The sequence below is a fragment of the Monodelphis domestica genome, chromosome 6 (genome assembly GCF_027887165.1).
Source record: "Monodelphis domestica isolate mMonDom1 chromosome 6, mMonDom1.pri, whole genome shotgun sequence".
In the NCBI taxonomy this organism is placed as follows: Eukaryota; Metazoa; Chordata; class Mammalia; order Didelphimorphia; family Didelphidae; genus Monodelphis; species Monodelphis domestica.
In genome coordinates, this window is record NC_077232.1 from 308,954,812 (window position 1) to 308,976,550 (window position 21,739).

Below are 21,739 nucleotides of genomic sequence, written 5' to 3' on the forward strand. Positions count from 1 at the left end.
TTCTCATAAGCCCCATTAAAGGGACTTTCCCCAACATCAATCAACCAGTCAATATCTTCCCAATATCATTCTACCAATTACCATCCATTATTGAGAAAACATAGCGTGGACCCAAGTGTAGCAGCACCCCAAACGGAGAATATACTCTCCGCTCTATACAGCACCAAAGGAGGGTAGACTCACATGTAGTGAGTGGTTGCTAAACACTCTTCCCAGTCTCCCCTGCCACTCCCACCACCAAGTTCCTGGGGATGACGTAGGCTACAGCTGAGTTGTTCCCTTACTTGCAAGATATGGTGTCAACTCCTGGCACACAATTGGATGGGGGTCGGTGAGTTTACCCCCTCAGGCTCTTTCCTCGTTAGGCCTGGCTACTAACTCTGGTTGCTAAAAGGACCCTTAGTGACTCTTCTGATCTTTTAAGTCAGGCAATCATATCCTGGATCCTTTGGGCTTTAATATTCATTTACCTACGATTAAGAAAGAATGAAATTCATTAGAGACAGAAGGCACAAACGTACTATGGATTAACAGCCACATGGTGTCCGGTGGGGAGATAAGGCAGTCACTACTTCTCTTCCCAACTGGAGGCCCATAGCTGTCACTTACTTGCTCAACAACAAGGAAAAGAGGAAGACAGAGAGACAGAGATAGACAGAGACAGAGAGGAGAGAGACAGGCAGACAGAGAGAGAGAGAGACAGAGAAAGTTCATCTATTGTGATCCAATACTCATTCAGTTCTGGCTCAGCAGTTAGCAGGAAATCATCCATTTGGGTCAGAATGTAGGGGATATAAAGGAGAATCTTATGAAATAAGCCTGGAAAAAAAAAACAGATTAGACCCAGACTGTGAAGGGCTTCAAAAGCTATTCAGGAGTTTGTATTTCATCCTTGAGGAAAGAAGTCTCTAGAGTTTCTTGCACAGTTGGGTGACACAGTCAGACCTCTTAACTGTTTTGATTTGGCAAATGGTCATAAGGAGCAATACTTTATGAACATAAAAAGTTACAGAAATGTACATTCTTCCTATTTGGGATAGGGAAGGCATAAGTAGGGTAGAAGAATTACAGATAAGAATGAAAAGGTCATTTCCTGCTAGTGGCTTTTGGGGGATGCCAGGATGACAAATAGTCTGATATATTTTTAAAATAGTGGGAGGAGGGATTTTAGCTTGTTTTTTAAGCCCATGTAGACTTTACTAATTAGAAATTCTCAAATCTTCTTTAATAAAATTTTAAAAGACAAAAGGAAAAAAATTGAAAATCGACCCATGAGACTACCCTGTTTGAGGCAGTACAGCATAATGAATAGATTGGTCATAGAACTTCAAGAAAAGAAGACCTAGAGTCCTTGGAACTTGGAGTGCCTAGAAGTCTCACCTCAGATGCTTACTAGTTTTGTGACCCTAGGCAATCCACTTCCTTTATCCCCATTCCTTCTTTCTATACCTCTTAGTGGTGCATTCCAGTGGAGGTCTCCCTGGTCCTCAGTTTCCACATCTATAAAATGAAGTAATTTGATTGAATGGCTTCTGAGGTCCCTTCCAGCTCAAAATTTATAGATCCTATAATATTCAATATCCAAGGGTGCCTAACTGCTAAAGGCAATTCTTTGTCAAGCTGAAAGGTTCTTGTTTCATTCGCTTACCTGTTATTTCTCCTTTTAGAGTATAAGCCTCTCGAGGGCAGAAACTATCTTTTGTCTCTTTTTGTATCCCCAGCCCTTAGCACAGTGCCTGGAACATTGCAGAGACTTAATAAATATTCATTGATTGATCAGTGTTTGTAGTTTGACAACCAATCACCCCTAGGCTGTGGATCCTTGATAAGTCAGAAAGTACTGTGAGCTGACCCCTATTCCTTGTCTGAGGTCCTTCAGAATTATACAAATAGGCAAGACGAGTTGCTCTGAGCAAACTCTGCATGCTTCTTGGCAGGTGCAGACAGGAGAAAATATTGTGGTTTGTGTTTTCTTTCCATCCTTGGCTTCCGAACTTTGATGACTTGTGTTGGTCAAATTAGGGGAGAGTTGAGAAACTGGAGATTTTTCGAGCTGGTATTTTCCAGTATTTCTCCAACGGCCCTGCAGCTTGGCCAGCTCAGTTCCATCGGCTTCTGAAGTCCATAGTCAGCGTCCACTTCAGACGCTTTCTTCTTCATTTTTCCTGCATTCGAATAAAGGCCCTGTGGAAGGATCCCAGAGATCATGGGGGACGACCACCTAAGATGGGGAAATCAGCCAAGAGGACAAGGAGCAAATGGAATACATTGTATAGAGCTATAGGCAAAAAAGGAAAGCGGGATGAATATATATATGTGTGTGTATATATATATATATATATTTGGGTGTGCGCATGTGTGTGTGCATGTGTATGTGCATGTGTGTGTGTGTGTGAGAGAGAGAGAGAGAGAGAGGGAGCAGGAGAGGGAGGGGGGAGAACAGAATGCTTAAGTATTTCGTTTCCCTCAGATTCTTGGAAGTAATTAGCCCCTGTGAAGGCGCACCCACAAAATTGCCTAATGACTTTGCCACACCAATGGAGTGACTAATCCAAAGACAGCAGCAGTTTTCAGAAGAGTCTCAAAGAAACACAGAACAAAAGAAAGTAGGAGGGTCTTTGGTAAGCCAATGGCTCTATCCATACTTTACCATAAAGCCCTGAACTTGCAGTCAAGAACAGGGTTCAAATCCTGCCCCATACACTTACCCACTGTGTGACCTTGAGCAATTCACTTAACTTTTCTGTGCTTTGTCTTCCTCATCTGTAAAAGAAGAGGCTTGGCTTCACCAGATTTAAGGAATGATCTCTCCATCCTCCCCAGTCGTTACTATGCCCCAATATTGCTTGGACCAGTTATATCCTCCCAATAGAATATAAGCTCCTTGAGGGAAGGGACTCTTTATTTCACTTTTGTATTTGTCTCCTTAGCCACTGGAGCAATGCCTAGCACATAGTAGGGGCTTAATTAGTTCTTGTTGAATGGAACGAAACTGAACTGATACACAACCTCCCTTTCCATCCTTAGCTTGGAGTAATGGCAAGAACAGCAAACTTCTGCCAGCCCTGTTCCTCCCTAGCTGGGTAACCTTTGCCAAGCCCTGTTAGCAGGTTTGCTCACCTGTAAGGAGGAGACACGGAAGAAACAATAAGCTAGCTCCTTTATAAGCTGCTGCGAAGGTCAAATAAGAGGAAATATTTCAAATGAATATACATAAGACAGACAGACCAACAGAAAGAGACAGACAAGTGGGGTGTTCTTTTCTCCACGCCACTCCAGCCAGACTGGTCTACTCACTGGTCCGCCTCAGCCACCATGACCTGCTCCCAGAGTGCTCTTTCTCTTCCACGCACATCTTCATTCTTTACCATCCAGTTCAAGACCTGCCTCCTCCAGGAAGGTTGCCTCGATTCCTGTTCACCGTCGCCTCTCCTTCACATAAATCCACACACTAGTTGTCTAGACTTCTCATTTGACCATTGATCCTAGTCTGCCTTGTGGTATTCCATGCAATCCAGTTCAACAAATTAGACTCCGATCAATAAAACTTTATTAAGCAGCCTTGGTTCCTGGATGCTGGGAAGGATACAAGCCTTGGATAAGTTATAGTCTCTGCCCTAAAGGAAGAAGTAGGGAAATAATCTGCAAATTTAACATGAAGAAGAAAAGAGACGTCTTTCTTAAGTGTCTATTTTGCGCCAGGCACTATATTGAATTCTAGAGACAGAAAGACACAAAGGAACTGACATTCCGTCGGAGGAGATAGCATATACCTAACTAAATAATTTTAAAACATGTGCAAAATAAATCCAGAATAATTTGGAGTAAACGATCAAGAATGATCAAGAACGGGAAGTTGCATCGGAGTCTTAAAGGAAACGAGAGACACACACGGCTGTACATCTGCGGATGTCCCCCTTCTCCTAGTAAATTCCCATTTCCCCCCGCCCCATGGAATAGCTCTCCCAAGTTCAGGACGTACTGTGGGTCCAAATCCTACAAAACCATAGTTTACAGGCTCCACCACTAGTCAACCAGAGGGTAGAATAAACGCCATTTAATGAAAAGGCTCGGTAAAAAGGGTAGTAATGAGGCATTTCCCTACCAAACTGTGACATTCTCTCTCTCAAGCCTGTATGGTATTAATGGGAAGAAGGGACACTTTGGAAACCCTCGGGGAGAGCTACACACACAAGGAACACGAGTGGCCTGGAGACGTGTGGAAGGGCCCAGAAATGGGGAACACCGGTGGCCAGGACCTATGCATGGAGAGGTACACACAAAGGAAGCACATATAGCCAGGGTACCGCACACGCGAGCAAGGCTCTGCTTGGCTACCACGTCTTATAATGACTCTGTCATGCGGCTCTCTCTAGATCTGCTTCCCTCCGGTGTCTGCTCTGCATCACGTCCATCAGATGCTGCCATCTGTGCCAGACTCGGATTCCTCGATGCTCCTTGTCTGCTCCAAGATTCCCCTCTGCAGAAATCCTTGGCTCTCTCTTCTTTCCTTTTTTAAATTGATTTTATCTTACTTTGAGATCTGAATTCTCTCCATCCATCCTCTGCTTCCCTCCCTCACTAAGGAAGGACGGAAAGCAATCAGTATTACCTTATGTAATCACACAAAATAAGTTCTCACATTATTGGCGCTCTCTTCCTCAGGGAAGGAAGGGATAGCACCGTGCTTGCTCGGCTCAAACGTCTTCAGAAAAGACAGAAACTATGACAGAGGAAAGACTCGGAGCGAACACTCTGATGCAAATACTAACAACATGGCAATGGGTTCAAGTCAAGAACACATATGATACCAGTGGAATCACACGTCGGCCACGGGGGGTGGGAGGGAGGAAAAGAAAATGATCTTTGTCTTTAATGAAAAATGCATGGAAATGATCAAATAAAATTCTATAAAATAAAAAAAAAAAGACAGAAACTTGTCTGAGCCCTGCAAAAAGCTGTCTTCTCCCTTCATCGTTTGGGCCTTTTGTCGCATACCCGGGCCTGAACATATCACCCAGCACATAATAAGCCCTAAATTCTTAACTGACTGATTGCAATACAAAGGGATAGAGAGCTAGTCTCCAAACCAAATGAGACCCAGGTTTGAATCCTGCCTCTACCATACCGGCTTCATACCCCTGGCCAGTGACCTCAGGTGGACGCTCTGAGCCTTGAAGTGGCAAAGAAGAGCAACCTGCACTGGTGAAGGAGTTTTCTCCCCTGAGAGTTCCCCCTTCCAATGAGATCACAGGCCCAGCATCCATGTAAACTTCTGTGCTGCTCTGTGCCTGGGATCCTCTTCATGCAGGGAATTCCTGGTACGGGAACACCCTCCCTGGCTATACGTTGGCAGCTGTTTCATAACTCGATCTTAGAGAATCATTGATTTGAACCCAAGTTTTCCTTTCTCTAAGTCAAGCACTCTGCACTTAGCCATATAGCAGTCTTCTTCTCCTCATTTCCCTTTTGTAGACCTCTTGGAGTGGAGCGGGGAGGGTTGCTCCTTCTCCTACATCTGCCCGGTTTGTTTGCCAACAGAGAAGGACTCCATGCCCAAGACTTAAAAGGATGGACTCTCCAAGAAGCGTCGTAGGGTCATACGTTTAGATCTAGAAAGTGCCTTAGAGGCACTCGAGCCCAACCTCCCCATTTGATAAAGGATGAGTGAGCCTTAATAGATGAAAGGACTTGCCACGACTAGAAAGTATCTGAGGCAGGATTTGAACTCATGTCTTTCAAGTCCAGTCCCTTAATTATTATTTCACAAGAATCAAAGCTCGAAAATTCTAGTATGATGGAGGCCTTGCGGTGTGAGTATTTATTGAGACATTTTTTCAGACAGCCATAAAGAGCCCCCCAAAATGGGCTGGTGTTGGCCATGTTTGGCTCCGTGGGGCTGCGGCTGAGCTCCTTTGCGGAGCTTAGAGTTAACACGGCTGAAAACACCGTGACGTGGGGCGACGCGTGGCAGCCAACATCTCAGCCTCAGAAAAGTCGGAGACAAGACTCAGATTCACGCCTGGGACGTGAAGGTTTGGAGAAAAGTCCGTGCTTCGGGCCGTCCCGTCGGTCCTCTACGGCAGCGTGTGGCTTCCATCGGCGTCCCGGTGCACCCCCAGACAAGTCTTTCCCTGGGGCCTGGACCAGGGCCAAGCGCCTGGCTGCGCCAGCGCCGTCTCGGGCCCTGTGAGCTTGTGGATTATCCAAGCGGTGGCCCTCGACACCTTGGAGTCCAGAAGGCTCACGTGTGTACAGACGGTCACTGTGCGTGGAGGCTGCGGGCCAGGAGAGGGGCCGGGGAGGCCATCCCAGGCCGCTCCTGGGCTTTCTAACGAGTGGCAGCTGGAAGACGGTTCCCCCTCCTGAACTAACGGCACGTCGTCCTCGCTGGGGTTACCCTTCGGAATTTCACAGCGGAATCGCGTCGCCCGATGCTTCCCGGATTTCGGGGCCGGCACCCACAGTGCCCAGACTTCCTCATTCCTGGCTGAGAGAACAGAAAAGGGGAAAGCACGTCATCGGTGGCCCTCCAGAAGGTGGCCTCTGTCCTCCTGGCGTGCTCTCCCCCAGTTAGCCTGCCTGTGGAATGGCCAGAACCGCTCGTACCTCTGGGCCCCCCACTAAGGAACCCCTCTCTGGTGGGGCCTAATTCGAGAGGGCCGTGTCTCCTTGGTTCTCTGGCTCTCCGCCAGAATCCCGAGGAGAAGTGGCTTGGAGCTCCGTGCTTGGCTCACGTGCCCCCCAAAACAAGGACTGAGAAAGAGCTCGACCACAGCGTGAGTCGAGAGTAGGGCAGCCACGGATGTCCCCAGTCAGGGCTCGGGGCACACAGGCCCAGGGCCTGGACGGGCAACAGAGAAACTGAGCGAGCGCCTTCCGGTCCTGCGTGCCCTCTGGGAAGCTTGGCCTGAAAGCGCCAAGACGTGCTGCAGTCTCAGGAAGGCTCTGGGAGACCAGGCCCAGGCTGCCTTCCTGCCTCCACTGGGCCCCGGCGCTCCCCGTCCCTTTGCACCGCTTGTTCCTCCCCTCTCGCTTCATCTTCATCTTTGTCTTAGGAGCATGGGATTATGGAGCTGGAGCTACAAAGAACTCTAGGAGCCATCTGGTTTTAGAGAAGAGACTGAGGCCCAAAGTCATGCGACTCACCCGAGTTCAGCCGCGTAGCAAGGGCCAGGGTCAGAATTTGAACCCAGGACCCCTGGCTCCAGAGCTCCTTGTGCAGTAGCGCACGGCCTCCTCCTCGTGTTTATTTACATATACCCTTGTTTTCTCCGCAGCAGCGATTGTGCAGAGCAGAGTCGCGCTCTTTTTTCTCTTCCCCAAGGACGCACGAATGCAGCCGGTGACCTCTTGGAGAAGTCGTGTCTCCGGAAGCCTTGCCAGGTCTGCCAAGGCCTCCCCCAGGCTGAGCTCGTTTCCCCTTCAAAGGCTGCCCCTGATACTGGGTTGGTGTTGGAGAGCGGAACTGGGGCATCGAAAGACAGTCCAGGAAAAGCGGGCCCCCCACTTCCTGGGAGTCAACACTGCCCAGATGCGTTTCCATGCCAACACGAGGGGGGCTGGCGGAACCAGGATGCTGTCCGGGCCAAAGTCCGTGCAGGCTCGGGCCACACAAACCCCTGACCTGTGAGGGCTGGAGGGCCTCCTGGTGTCCGTTTCAGCCTTGCGCCTGGGCTGCACAGCGGCGACTAGCGCGGCCCGGCTGAGGAGCTTAGCAGCTGGAGAGAGCAAACCAACAAGGATGTGGGAGCCGGGGCGGGAGGGGCCGAGACCCTTCGGAGGAGAGAGGCTGCCGCTAGAACACAGCGCTGCGGCCTTGAGAGCGCTGACCGCTCCCTCGGGTGCTTGGGGAGGCCATGGACGGAACAGCCGCCATCTCCCTTCCACGGCCGCAGCAGCGGACCCACCATCACCATGGCAGCCTGGCCGTCTCCCTCTGAGCTCGCTGCCTTTCTCTCGGCCGCCGTTTCTGTCCTTCTCTCCTTTAGAGGAGCGCATCTCCAAGTATACTCATGTACCTGCACAGGTGCGTGTGCGGGGGCGCCCCTGGGACCACTCCATGTTGGCCTCTGCGGCCCTGGGGCTAGCCGGAGCGAGCAGAGCAGTGCTTGGCTGCTTGCCTGATTCTGGATGGCTGGATGGGCCGGTGGACTAAACATTCTGAAGGCAGCAAACCACACTGCATCGGACCAAATGAACGCATGAACGGACGAATAAAGAAGCATCAGTGGCACCAGGATAACACAGAAGAAGACAGCCAAAAGTAAGGAGCTCGCGTTTGGCTGAAAAGAGAGAAGCAACGGAGGGCATTTCAGTTTCTAGGCTGGTGCAAAAGCCCCCCGTACTTGGCATGCAGTGGAAAAGAAGTCTCCGTTGCCTTTCTATAGACAAGACCACATTAGCTGAATCATTTTGTGGTGGCAGGATCTATAGCGGAGGTCTCTGAAAGAAGAAGGAGAAAGGAGATTAGAAATTCAAGGAAGAAGGGGAGGAGAACAGGAAAGGAAAAGACAATCTGGGATCGGGAGGTCAATAAAAAGAATCAGAATTTCTATTGGAAGCTTTCCTTATTTTGCTCCATAGAAAGGAATAGCAGGCAGCATCTTCCCAAACCCAGGGCCTGAGAGAGTCATGCAAGGTCCACCAGGCTAGCTCAGCACACTACATGCCTGTGTCATTTGTGGCATCCTTCTAAGTGCTCATGGGATGGCAATTCAAAGAAGATACCCGACCTGCTGCCTGGGAGCAATATCCAAATTAATCCAAAATCAGAATGTTTACACCAGAAAGGATATGTTAAAAGGGATTCAGCCCCAAAGAATGTTCCTCCGTCCCTGAGTCATGCTCCCATTCCAGGGAGCCACACCCTGAACATGAGATGCCCTCAGATGAGTCTCTCAGTCCAGCAGAATTAACCCAAAGAATCTGAGCCGGAATGCTTTCTGCAGTTTTTTTTTTCCTTTTTCTCCTACCAAGTAATCATCAAGAAAGCAAGTCCTGTTTAGTGCATGGCTTCCTCTGACGGTCTCCAATTATATCTAATTTACTTTCTCTAATTCAATTAGTACTCACAAAACCAGTGTTTCAGTCTCTGAAGCTGGTTAGAGCAGCCCTTGCTCTCCAAAACGCTCGGAGGATAAGGGTCCTCCAAAGGTTCTCCAGAAAAAGAAAACAAAAGTATACTGACATTTTTCTAAAGTTTAATCTGCATTCAAGACACTTTCTTCCCCCCTTTGTAAAGCCTAGACAATCAATAAAACAGTAAACCAAGCCCTGATTTGTAGCATGTGCTCACTTCTGAGTATAAATGCTCATGCTGAAAATTGAGCAATTGCTGGCTCCAGTACACCCCTGCCTTCGAGCTTGACAGGGGTCCCGCTTAGCTGATTGACTTCAGGTGAGACACCACTTTGGAATCACTGCCTCTAACACTAGACAAAAAGCAGAACTTCTCAGTCTGAGCCAAGAAGACAAAGATATCCTTTCATCCATGAGCCATCACAGGATGTTGGATTGTTAGAACTGGAAAGGATGAGAGCTATCACCTCTTCCAGTCCTCTACTCTTCCAGATGAAGATATGAGGGATAGAAGAGGTAAGTTTGTAGAAGAATGAAGTCTAGCACTGAGGTCTTTGTTGCATTCTTAGTGTTTCGGTCCTTTGATAGATACATGATTACATCACTACACATAGCCCAGTCACCAGGGCAAATCACAACCCATCCGTACCTTCTCATCCTGTACTACTGTTAACCGTGTCCTTCTATTGATCATTTCAAGAACTCTTCAACAACCCAACCTAGGGACCTCCTCTAAGACTTCTGACATTTCAAGGAAACTGGTAGAGCTCTTGGGTCATTCATCTGTTATTTATGGCTTTTGAAGCTTGGCTAGTCAATGTCTGATCATAAATTATCGATTCCCTCTTTGAGAGTCCTTCTATCAGAGCTTACACACCAACATTAGTTGCGGAGAATGAAGTGACAGAAAAATACTACCAAGGACTTAATTAGACCCTTCCAATTAAATCAATATACACTCTCTGATGCTTGGTGATTCAATGCAAAGTCATGAAAAAGTGAGGATAGGGAGAAATATATGGGGAAGTATGGGTCAGCAAGAAGGAGTGAGAGAGGACAAAGATTTGTAGACTCAATAGAAGCTTTACACCTTTACATTACAAACGTTCAATTCAAGAAAATAATTGTAAAGTGCTGGACATGCCCAATAACAAAGAATAACATAAAGAATGAAATGGACTATATACTGAACAGACAGGAAAAGACAGTCTTCCATGAGTTGGTTGTCTGCTTACAGTCAGGCAAATCAACTCCTCAAGGCTAAGATCCCAATTAGCCAAAAACAAGACGAACGGTAATAAGAAAAATATAAGGTGCACCATTTAATAACTCAACTCGGAGCCATTTAAACAATTCATTCATTGACAAACATTGGAAATGGGCAACGATGATGATGGTTTTACAGAAGCCTAACCAATGCAAATTAATCGCCACAACAAGAACAGAAGAGCCCTCCAAACTCCTTACTTGGCAAGCATGACTATTTGCCACAGGAGAGATGTAGCTGCCAATGACCACATCAGGTAGGAAATACGTGTGTATGCATACACATGTATGTATTTCTTATTTTTGCAAGATATGGTGGAGATGGAAAATGTATAATTATAAATACCGTTGTCTCACAAAGCAGAGAGAAGCCGTGGAAGGTAAATTGAGCTTAAAGAAAACTTGACAAGGGATCCGGGTCAGCAAAGTCATCCCAAGGGCATTTAAGGCTAAAAATGGGGAAAGAACCACAAACAGAAAAAAAAAGATGGAAAATATTTGTAAAAATCATTATAAAAAACTGTTCTCTCCATCAAAGGCAATGGACTCTTGGACTCAAGCATCATAGTCTTGGCTATGTTTTTATAGAGGAGAGAGTGATGTCACTAAAGAAAATGAAACAGAAAAAGTAATCAGATTGGATCAAAGGTATACAGAGGAAATACATGCTGGAGCTGACCCAAGTTTTTCAGCATTGGTGGACCAATATACAAGGTATCTGAAGGAGGGGAAAATCCTAAAGGCACAGGGGAAATTCTCAGATAGCAAAAGAGAGAATATCAGTTACAGCTTATCTGTATGCCTAGCTTACCAACAGTACAAAGCCTCTGGAGAGTACAAAACCCTTAAGCAGTGTGCGGGTAGATAAATGTTTCAGGGAAACCAAGAGGAAGATCTGTGCTAGGGAAGCAAATGCGAGTTCATATAAGATGGACTCTAAGTCAACCCTCCAGTATTCTTAGTGGGTGCAAGGGGAGGGCATTCAAACCATCATGTGTACCAGGAACTGGGGAATCTGGGACCTGTCAAAACAGAAGCAGGGGTAGAACTGGCCCCTAGATAGCATTCATTGGACAGCTAGGGCTATAGGAACCAGTCATGAACTCCACAGAGCCCTGGGAGCCATAGCAGAAGAAAGGACCAGCACCTGGGGACCAGTGACAAAACCCATGTGATCTCCATGATTCCAATGGAAGCTATTAGGGTCACAGTCCACCGAGAACCCGAAGCAGACGCCTGAGATGGAAGCAGAGAATGGAGTGTCAAAGAGTTGCACTTAACCAGAAAATGGAGAACGATAGCAAAATGGATTGTAAAGCAGAATCCAGCACAGTATCATTGACAGCACACTTGAAACAATTCACACAGTCAAAATGAGAGGGCCAAGCAACCTTTATTATGCTTCAAGCAGATTTTTGTAACGGAGAGTTAGTGACTACGATCTCAGAAGGCATCAGTCTAAAAAGAGATAAGCAGGGCAACTTTCCAGGCATCTTCATAACATGGCACCTCCACTCCAGCCCATCATCCCCGCCAGGGTCTCACAGGTTAGTCAGTCAATAAGCATTTCTTAAATACCAACCGTGTGCAAAGAACTGTGCTAAGGGTTAGAGGTACAAAGAAAGACACAAATCAGTCCCTTCTTTCAAGAAGCTTATATTCTTATAAGGAAGAGGCACATAAAGAGCTGGGTATGGAAAAGCTATAGCCAAGGTAAACTGAAGACAATACATCGAGAGAAGGCACTAGAATTAAGGAGAATTCAGAATAGACAGGAAGATTTCACCGTAGACTTAAAGAAACCCAGGAACACTACCAAGCATGCAGGCCATTCTTTCCGACTTCCCAGTACATGTTGCCTTCCTCCATTAGAAGAGAAGATTCTTGAAGACAAGATGTGCCTTATTTGCACGTGTTTGTATCCTAAGCACTTAGCTTAAAATAAGATTCTCTCGCTCTCTTTTTCTCTCTCTCTTTCTTGCTCTCTTTCATTCTCTTTCTCCCTCTCTCCACTATATTATGCTTAAAGGTAAAACAGAAAATGAAATCATATCAACACTTTATACATATATATATATATATATATAGAGAGAGAGAGAGAGAGAGGGAGAGAGAGACTGGCATAGACTCTATGCATCAGTAATTAGCAGCCTACTCTCTGTAGATCACCCAAAATAATCCAGCTGCCTTCTCTCTGCCAAAGGGAAACAACACCAGCTATTCATGGTTTCCAGGCAAGGTAGAAACATCTCCCACCAAAATAAAGACTGGTCTCTATCTTTTGTGAAAAGCATATACATCTCAAACAAGTTTTAAACCTTTGTTTTAAAGCTAGGTCTTCCCATCTTGGCCAGGTTGGAATTGCAGAGGTTACTCATGAGCCAAACCCACCCTAATCAACATGGAAGCTTTCCAACCTGAATCAATTTGCCCCTCCTTAGACAACCCTATTCGTGAGGACTTCTAACTGGCTTAGCTAGCGGGAGCTCAACTACTGCACACTCAAGAGATGAGCCAGTCTCAGCCTCCTTTGCAGGAAGGCTATACGCTATAATGTCAGCAAGGCTCAAAACGTCGTCGTATTGCTACCATATCTTTTCACCTGTATAGACGATGTCTTCACAGTAAAGCTGGGGAGGTGCAAGTCTAAATACTATGATGATCCACAAGTTTTGAAAGGCATTTTGAAACGGGTCTGGAAGAAGGATCTAAAAAAAGCAGACAGGACAAGATTTAATGCTACCTTTTAGTTCCTGATATATTAGCTAAAACTCAATATTTTTGCCCAATTAATAGAAAGGAATGTGCCTAGGAGTATGGCTCCCATTTGTATTCCCCTCACAGTACTGGGGAAGTTGGAAAAATATATATTCACAGCTGAATAGTCAGGCAAAGCAGAGCCCGGATGTGGTTGAAGTGGGCCTTTTTTCCTTCTAAAACATTAAAGACTTTTCAGCCCCCCTCCATTCCATGCTTTGGGGAGACCAGATTTAAAGCCTTGTCCTGATTTAATGATGGAAATAAATCTCATCATAGAGATAAATCTCCTCCCTGTGAAGACACCGCATGGATATATAAAATCGGTTACTGGCAATCAGAGTTCCCTGGGCTCATGGGAAATGTATAAGAGGAAAAACTCAGTGGGAAAGTTATGATCACGGTTGGAGGTTCTGCATTCTCAGAGGTGAGTAGTCATGTTTCCATGGGGAGCTCTCCATCTGGAATCTAGAGTAGCCAGCCCTTCTTGGGCTCTGGGGAGCCCCACTGCTTCCTTAAAAAATGAATCCTGCAACTTTAGACTGATCCTCATCAACTTAGGGGAAGCATTCTTAGCTATAAGCCTGGAGTTTGGGGAACCCTATTTGGATGGTGGGGAAGAAAGTAGTCTCATCCACCAAAGCCCATGCTGTCCCTCTCCTCAAGCACTTTATATTCTATGAAAATAGAAGACATGAATATACAAAATTAATACAACATAGTTCTAGGAAGAGAACAAACATTTATCAAGCAAATATCTCATTTCACCTCACAATGATCCTAGGAAGTAGATGTTATTGTTCTCTATTTTACAGTTGAGGAGACTGAAGCAAATAGAAGTTAAGTGACTTGCCCAGATCAGACCACTAGATCAAGCTGTCTCAGGATTAGTATCTGGGGGTTCATCTAGACAGTGACTGTTGAGCTCAGCTTAAAAGGAAACCAGGGATTCTGAGAAGCACAAGTGAGAAGGGAAGTGCTTTCCAGTCATGGGGTACCACCTGAACAAAGGTACAGACCTAAAATGTCATATGGAATTTTCTGGGAGTTTCCGAAGAGTGAGACAGCCTCCTGGCTGTCCCATGAATAAGACACTCCATTTTTTGACTCTGACCAATTTATCTTGCTGCTCCCAGTGCCTTAAATGTTCTCCTTCTTCCACTTTGAATGCCGAACTCCCTGGATTCCTTTAATGTGACCTCTGTTTGTCTCAGTTTCCTCAACTATAAAACAGAGATAATGTCAGCACTAACCTTGCAGGGACTGATTGAGATAACAGTTGTAAACTGCTTAGCCAAGTCTCTGGCCTGTAGTTGTTTATTGCTTGTCCTTCATTTCAAAGAGAACCAAGGCCATCATGGTGGTGATGCCTTGACTTGCACATGAATGGGAGTCAAGTGAGTCAGAGTCCTGCAGGTATCAGCCTCACTATCTCTTCCAGAGTCATTGAAGTTCAGTGGCAAGACAAAAGTCAAGGCAACTGGCAATGGCCCGTCGGATGATTTTGGCATCTTCGATGTCTGACGGATCTCTAAGCACTCTGTGATGCCTGCTTCAGCTACCTTCATGGAAATGGAACAAATGGCATGTAATAGGCACAATATAAACATGCACTCCCTTCTGGGCTCTCACTTCACAGTCTAATGGAGAAGATAGCACACAAACATATATCTAAGTGTGTGTGTACACATAAATACATGGACAAACAAGCATCAATTGGAGTTTTGTTTTGTTTTTAAAGCCACTGCCCTCGAGAAGTGCACACTCTACTATAAACCCAGTGAGTGTATATGTTCTGATACATTAAAAAGCACTAGTATCTGGTGGAAATAGCAATGGAGGATGTGGGTTCTATTCTTACCAGCCTAGCCTTTAACCGGCTATTTAATTATTGGCCTCACCTTATCCATTCATCAACAAACACTAACTAAGTATCTATAATACGCAAACCCTCCTAGTGGTGGACAGTGGCTAGGGAAAGAGACAACGTTTAGACAAGATATAGCCCTGCCCTCAGGGGCTTAAAGTCTAGAAAAGAAATAAGCTGCAAATCCTTCATTCAATAGTCAGCCAATAAACTTGATATCTGACTTTTATTTATTTATTTAACTCTTTCTATATGTCACGTTTTGAATTTGTTTTGAATACAAGGAAAGCAAAGCCAGTCTTGGGGAGCTAATGGTTTATTATTATAATTGGAAATTATCTGAAAACAACTGAGTGCCAACAAGCTCTATAGAGGATAAATTGGAGATAATTACCAAAAGCAAGGCAGTCGCATATATTACTTACGTGCATTGGAAAGGTATAAACCAAAATAGAAAGCTTGTTATCTACCAGAGAGATCATGCAAAGCTTCCTGGATCCTTTGGTATAGACAATAATGGATAAGGAAAAAGGAGTGGAAGCACTCCAGGAATAGGGTACAGAATCAGAACGAACACGATTATTTGGGAGCTATAAGAGAACCTGGGGAAATAGTCTGAGCCTCTCATTGTGCAAACAAGAGCATAAATGGATGGGGTGAGTTGGGCAATATCATACCAGTAGTCAGGGGCACAGCTGAGATTTCAATTCCTGTCCCCTGGTGACATAGTGGATAGAGCACTGAGCTTGGAGTCAAGAAGACTCATCTTCCGTAGTTCAAATCTGGCCAGGGCAAGTCTCTCATTTTCCTCATCTGTAAAATGAGCAAGACAAGGAAATGGCAAAGCACTCCAGTATCTTTGCCAAGAAAACCCCAAGTAGGGTCACACCGAGCTGGACACAATTGAAATAACAGCAGCAATGAGCAACCTTTCCTGTCCAGATCTCCACTCTTTGCACCACTCTCTGCTGCCTTCATGAAATGAGATGAGATCTATAAAAAGCTCTTCCAATTCGAACATTCTGTGAATCTAAATACACGTAACAAGATGACCCTTCCCAAAAGAGATGCTTCCGCTCCAGTCTTGGTTCATCTGAGGGGCAGCTGGGCTCCCATCAGGAATCTGGCTTTCCTTGAACAATGTGGCACATTTGGTCCATACCACAGCTCTCTGAGGAAAACGTCTAAGCAAAGCGCATCTCCTTTGTCGAAGAGCTGAAACAATAGTTGACGTTCACCTTGGAACTGGATTGGATGAGCTTCTTAACAAGGTTCAGATCTTCTGGCCTGTCAGACTTGGCCTTTCAGGCCCTACAAGTGCAGGCTACTCCTTTCATTGCTCATCTTCTCCTCTGAGAATTGGTATAATAACAGGAAAACATTTCCTCTAGGAAGCTAGGGACAATTCAGGATGCCAGCAGGATGTAGGCACCAGGGATGTCTCTGTCTCAGGGTCACTGGTTGACGGTCATAGACCTACGCTCAAAGGAAAACAAAATGCATGTTCTTAATGCTTTGTACTTAAATTTAGCTATAATTGCTGCTAAAGTAGGGAAAAGTGAAACCATCTCTCCAGCTTGCTAAAATCCCAAAACCGAGGCTGCCAGGGTACTAAGAAATACAAAAGGGAGAAGGGACTGAAGCTCAGTGTAATTGTTCTAGCTTAGTTAGGGAGCAGCTCTTCCTGGTTCAATAGCTGATCATCTCCGACACCAATCCCCAACCAGGGGAACAAGGGACCACTTGGGCAAGCAAGGAGCCAAAGCACATGTATCACCAGAAAGGGTGTAGCTCCATGCTAAGTGCTGCAGTCCAACCCCTCTGTACATTCAGAAACACATATGGCGCCTAATTCTCCAAAGAGCTACTGAGTCAATTAAGGAGTGTCTATTATACATACAACATGCTTACAGGATTGTTCACAGAAAGTAATTTCAAAAAGGGCACGGGGCTAATGCCAAATGACTTCTTTTCTCTCTTTAACATTATTAATTAGCCATGAAGGAAAAATTATTTTCCTCTCCTATCACCAAAAAACCTGGCCTTAACACAAGCAAGCAAGCCAGAGAGAGAGGGGCTAGAAGGGTGAGAGAGAAGAGGCTAGAAAGGAAGAAAGGGAAAAAGAGATGAAAAAGGAACAAAGGAAGGAAAAAGAGAAAATGAGAGAGAGAGATTGAAAGTCTAGCTTACTAGCCTGCAAATGCCAACACTGGGCATCAGGTGCAAGCAGAATGAAGTGTTCTCCTCCTTCTGGTGTCCACAAGAATGTGGCAAGATTCCTACGTCTACCCTCTCGAAGCTCCAAAGCTACCCACAGCTCATTGACAGAAACCACTTGGAGACCCCGCAGTTGGCCACAGGTGTGTTTGTAGGCCCATCCTATCTGGCAAGTAAGGCAGATAACTTCAGCAAAACCAAGTGGCTTTGGCAGCTCCAAACTCTAGGCCCAGCTCCATGACTGACAAAATGGAAATTTGGGGTCCAGCCATGAAGTGTGCAGGAAACTGGCTCATATGCCTCCCAATCACTCCCAGATGGCCCTTGGATCCACTCTGAGTTCAGTTTTGGGTACATGAGGCAGAAGACTTAGACTTGATCCTTTCCATGTCTGACAAAAACCTTTCAGTCCATGAGGAAACCTGTTTTCTTCCCTTTCCTCTCCCTCCTCCCCATCCTATGAAGGAAAAAAAAATGAGTCTTGCCTCCTACCCCTTCAGTCAGTCTTTCATCCACCCAGTGCATCACTCTGGGTTCTGATCATTGTTATAGGACACCAGCTCAGCTCTCCTCCCAGGTGCTGTCCCCAATAAGGGCCACACACTGTGGAGGAACCCATGAAAACCTTCCCATTCGCAGCCCCAGGCCTGGGATGAGGGATCCGATGACAGGCTTTCATCTGGATATAATTTATTTATTATATCAGTCATAGATATTAAAGAAAGGGCACCAGTGTGAAAAATCAAAGGGAAAACACATTTTGGCTACAGGCTAAGCTGGAAATGATTAAAGTCCAAAGCTCCTGGGTCAGAGGAGAATAGCAGCATGTTATTAGAATAATATGTTAATGCTTCGGTCGTGAAGCTTCGGTGGGTCTTTGGAGCACCTGGGATGGAAATAGTTATCACACCCATGCCATGCTAACAAATAGACGGAGCCTCATTGCCTAAGTGTTTGAATCTGTTCATGTGACTGAACTTTATGAGCTAATAAACATATCCTGACATAAAAATCCTCAAGATTCAGCCTATAAATACCACCCTAAGTCAGCTTTCTTTGCAGCTCCACTCTCTCTGTCTTCCTGACTTTGTTTTTCCAGAACCGCTCTGATATCCTTTCCCTTCTTTCCCTTATTCTATCGCTGAGGTTTTATTCAGTGGAACTGTTGCTGAATCTCTAAAAATCTCCAAAAATGGCCGTGCTGAGAAGTCCTGGAAAAACAAGTTAACTGACCAGCAACAGACTGGCTATCATCAAAATGAGACTGATATGCTGTAGCATCAATGGTAGACTTTGCTTTGGCAAGGCGGGTTGTAAAAGCTCTCCGTTATCCAATGGCAAAGAGCTCAGGCATTTATTTTTGACTTCTTGTTTTTTCCTCCAAACCAGAGGTCTGATCGCACAATAGTCCTAATCAGGGAGCTGGATTTGCTGACAGAATCTGGCATCAAACTTCAGTTCTGCTGCTTCCTGCCAGGATGACTGTTGCCAATTCTTTCCCCGTTCTCAGCCTCATTTTCCTTAATCTGTAAAATGAGGGGTTGGATGTAATTACCTCTAAGGTCCCTTTAAACCCTACATCTATGCTGCCTTGATGCTATTGTCTCAGGAGTGGGCTGAGATCCTGATAAGGGTGCTTCAGCCACATCTATTTACCCAACTGACTCATTGCCCAAATGAGCTTCCCAATATAGGTATTTCTCTTCTCTGAAAAAGTCATCACAAAAAATGTATCCTTCTCAATTTTCTTTTCTTAGCTCTAAGCCCCCAACCAGGGAGGTCTTCTGGTAAACACCTCAATATTATATCTCTTCTCACCAAGTTCCTTATTACCAACAATATTCCTAATAAGCACAGTCTGACTAGCAAATGCTATGGAGAACACTATTTATTAAAAAAAACAAAGTAAATATTTAAAGCAAATATAAACAGGCTTCCTCTGTGCCCAGCAGGGTCTTGAGTAAAGGGGTGTCAGAGGGGATTAGCAACAGAGATTCCGTCTCTCAATAAACCTCATGTGTCTCACATGCCTTAACCAGCCCCAGCATCCTCATTCCCAGGGTGCCAGCCCCTTTAATTTTGACAGAATTCTCCGAGCTCTACATGACTTTTTATAGCTTTCCTTTCTCTAGCTTCATATGTCTTGTATTCATCCCATCAGAAGCTTAGCTTCTTTCCCAAGACTTCCTTCTGGATTCATTTAATGGATGTTTAAAGGTCACCCAGAGGCATGGCCTGTCATTCTTCATCATTGTTTCCTTTATGATTCACTCCAGGAACTCATTTGTATCTCATAAAGGGATCACCTGGCTCGGCAGAATTTTTACCATTAGTTTAATACCTCATTATCTGGCCCCTTTTCTGTGACCAGGTTTGTGGAAGACCAACTCCCTTATACTTGAAAAGCTTGGAGGACTCTCTATTGCTTCTAGGATTCAATATGAGCCCCTCTGTTTGGCATTGAAACACCTTCATGATCTGGTTTCAGCCTATCTTTCCATAATGTTTGCACATTACTGCTCCCAACACACTGCATGTGAAATAAGGGTGGAGAATTGCCCAAAAGAAAAGGTCAACCAACATAGGAGAGACATAAGGCTGGGAACAGGAAGAGTCCAACAGAAAACGAATGGATAGCCCATCGTGGACCCCAAATGTGAATAAACATGAGATTAGGACTCTACCAACCCCCCCCCCACTCCTGACACGAAATGGTAAGACATGTAGAAGAAGGTCTTCAGCCTAGCCAAGGAACTCCCTGTGGAAGGCTTATAGGAGGGCATAACACATCTCGAGCAGGCATGAGTAGGTTCCATTCTGCTATACTGAGGAGGTACCAACGATCAGCAAAGTACCTGATTAAGGTTGGATATTTGTTCAAAGTTAGGAGCGGGACGAAGAACAAGAAGCATGAAAAAAGATGAAAAACCTTCAATATTGTCAACTTCTATTTTAATATCCATTGATAAGTATTAGTGAGCCTTTGTAGATTCCCAGAGAGTGAGGTGACATGATAAGAATGTTATCTTAATACTGTTTGGATCAGTAAATGGAGGGATCCAGGAAATGGAAAAAAAGAAGAGTAGAAGCCTATTGTAGGGAGAGCCATCATGAGAAAACAGAAGGGGAGTTTAACAAATGAGAGCCCCACTCTTCCTCCCCCATATTCCTTCTTCCTTTTTCTATTCATTCCCTCAACATTTTTCACATCTTATTGGGTACATTGCACCCCAATAGGACCCACAAGAAATACGACCAATTCCTGCCCACACCGAGCATTAAGTCTAGTTGCTTTAAAAACATCTTTGTGTCGTGTAGTGTTATTCCTTTCTTTGTTCTCATGCCTCTTCCCCTCTTTGAGTGTCTTCCTGAGTTTTCCATATAATCCGAGGTCTCTATTTCTACTGAATCCAGGTACATTTGCCACTGGCACTGCTGCTTGTGCTGGCACTGATTCCCTGTCATACTCACTTGGCCCCACACCCCGAACTGAGGTATTCCCTGTCCAAAGTAATAACTGCTACTAAAAATATTTGAGTTCTGGTGTGAGGCCTTCTCAAAGTGCTTTACAGACATTACCTCATCCATTACCCCCTGAAAGGAGATGCTTGATGAAGAATGGCCCCCAAAAGCTATTTGGGGGAATTTTCCTTCAGTGCTTGAGACCACATGAGTTTCAGTCCTGCCTATTTTAGGATTAAAGCATGGATGTTCTCAGCCTTCAAGGGCTGCCAGAAGTCCTTTCAACTTGAGAAAGGGAAGAGTTTCTCAGTTAACATGAAAGATGCTTTGCAGTCCATTAAAACATGGAAATGTGAAAAATGAAGAGAAAGGCAGAAACAACACTGATTTTTCAGTTTCCTTTAAATTCCAAATCTTTTCCAAGAGCTTAAGGTAGGAGACATGATTTGCTGCTGTGCTCTTTAAATAGATGCATAAGCTGGGGTTTTTTAATCAATCACATAAAACTGCAACTTGCCTTTCTTTCTTTACTTGACATATATACACACATATGGATACATCTATATGCATCTATAAGCATATATATATATATATATATATATATGTATATATATATATATATATATATATGTCTTTGACATAGTGGCTAGGGATGCAAGTAGTTGACTAAAGGTCTACATTCTCATGTGAGTGAAGCCACTCTTTCCCAAATTCTTTTTTTAGGTGTCTTCTTGAACAGGATTTTTCCTTGGGAGACTAGAGAGTGGCAGAAAGTGTATAAGAGGCTCTTTTGCCTGTGTGGAAAAAGAAAAGGGATGTACATCTGAGACACTCAAGGCAATTGCTTCTCAGAGAAGACAATCCTACCTCTGAATTACCAAGCCTTCTTTCCCAATGCCATTGTTTTGCTCACTTGTATCCAGGGGAGTCTTTGAAGTGTGTGGATTTTTTCTCTTCCTTGCTTTTTAGAAAGTTATTATAGTGCTTATTAGCAATTTCTCTTTATTTCATGTCTAACCCCCATTCAGAGAAATGGTCCATTTTTCTCTGACCCCAGAGAAACTCCAGCTCTTCATTTTGGGTGTTGGT

The 21,739-nt window shown here is 44.9% G+C and overlaps 1 long non-coding RNA gene across 1 annotated transcript in view; it reads right to left on the reverse strand.

Moving 5' to 3' along the window:
• Positions 1-21,209, reverse strand: part of LOC130455143 (uncharacterized) — a 33,425-nt gene extending 12,216 nt beyond the window's left edge. Inside the window, exons 1-3 of the long non-coding RNA XR_008913071.1 lie at positions 14,358-21,209; positions 12,950-13,055; positions 285-8,445 (exon numbers count right to left, since the gene is read on the reverse strand). This is a non-coding gene — a long non-coding RNA (uncharacterized LOC130455143). The remainder of the gene's footprint in view (positions 1-284; positions 8,446-12,949; positions 13,056-14,357) is intronic.
• Between the last annotated feature and the right edge of the window lie 530 nt (positions 21,210-21,739).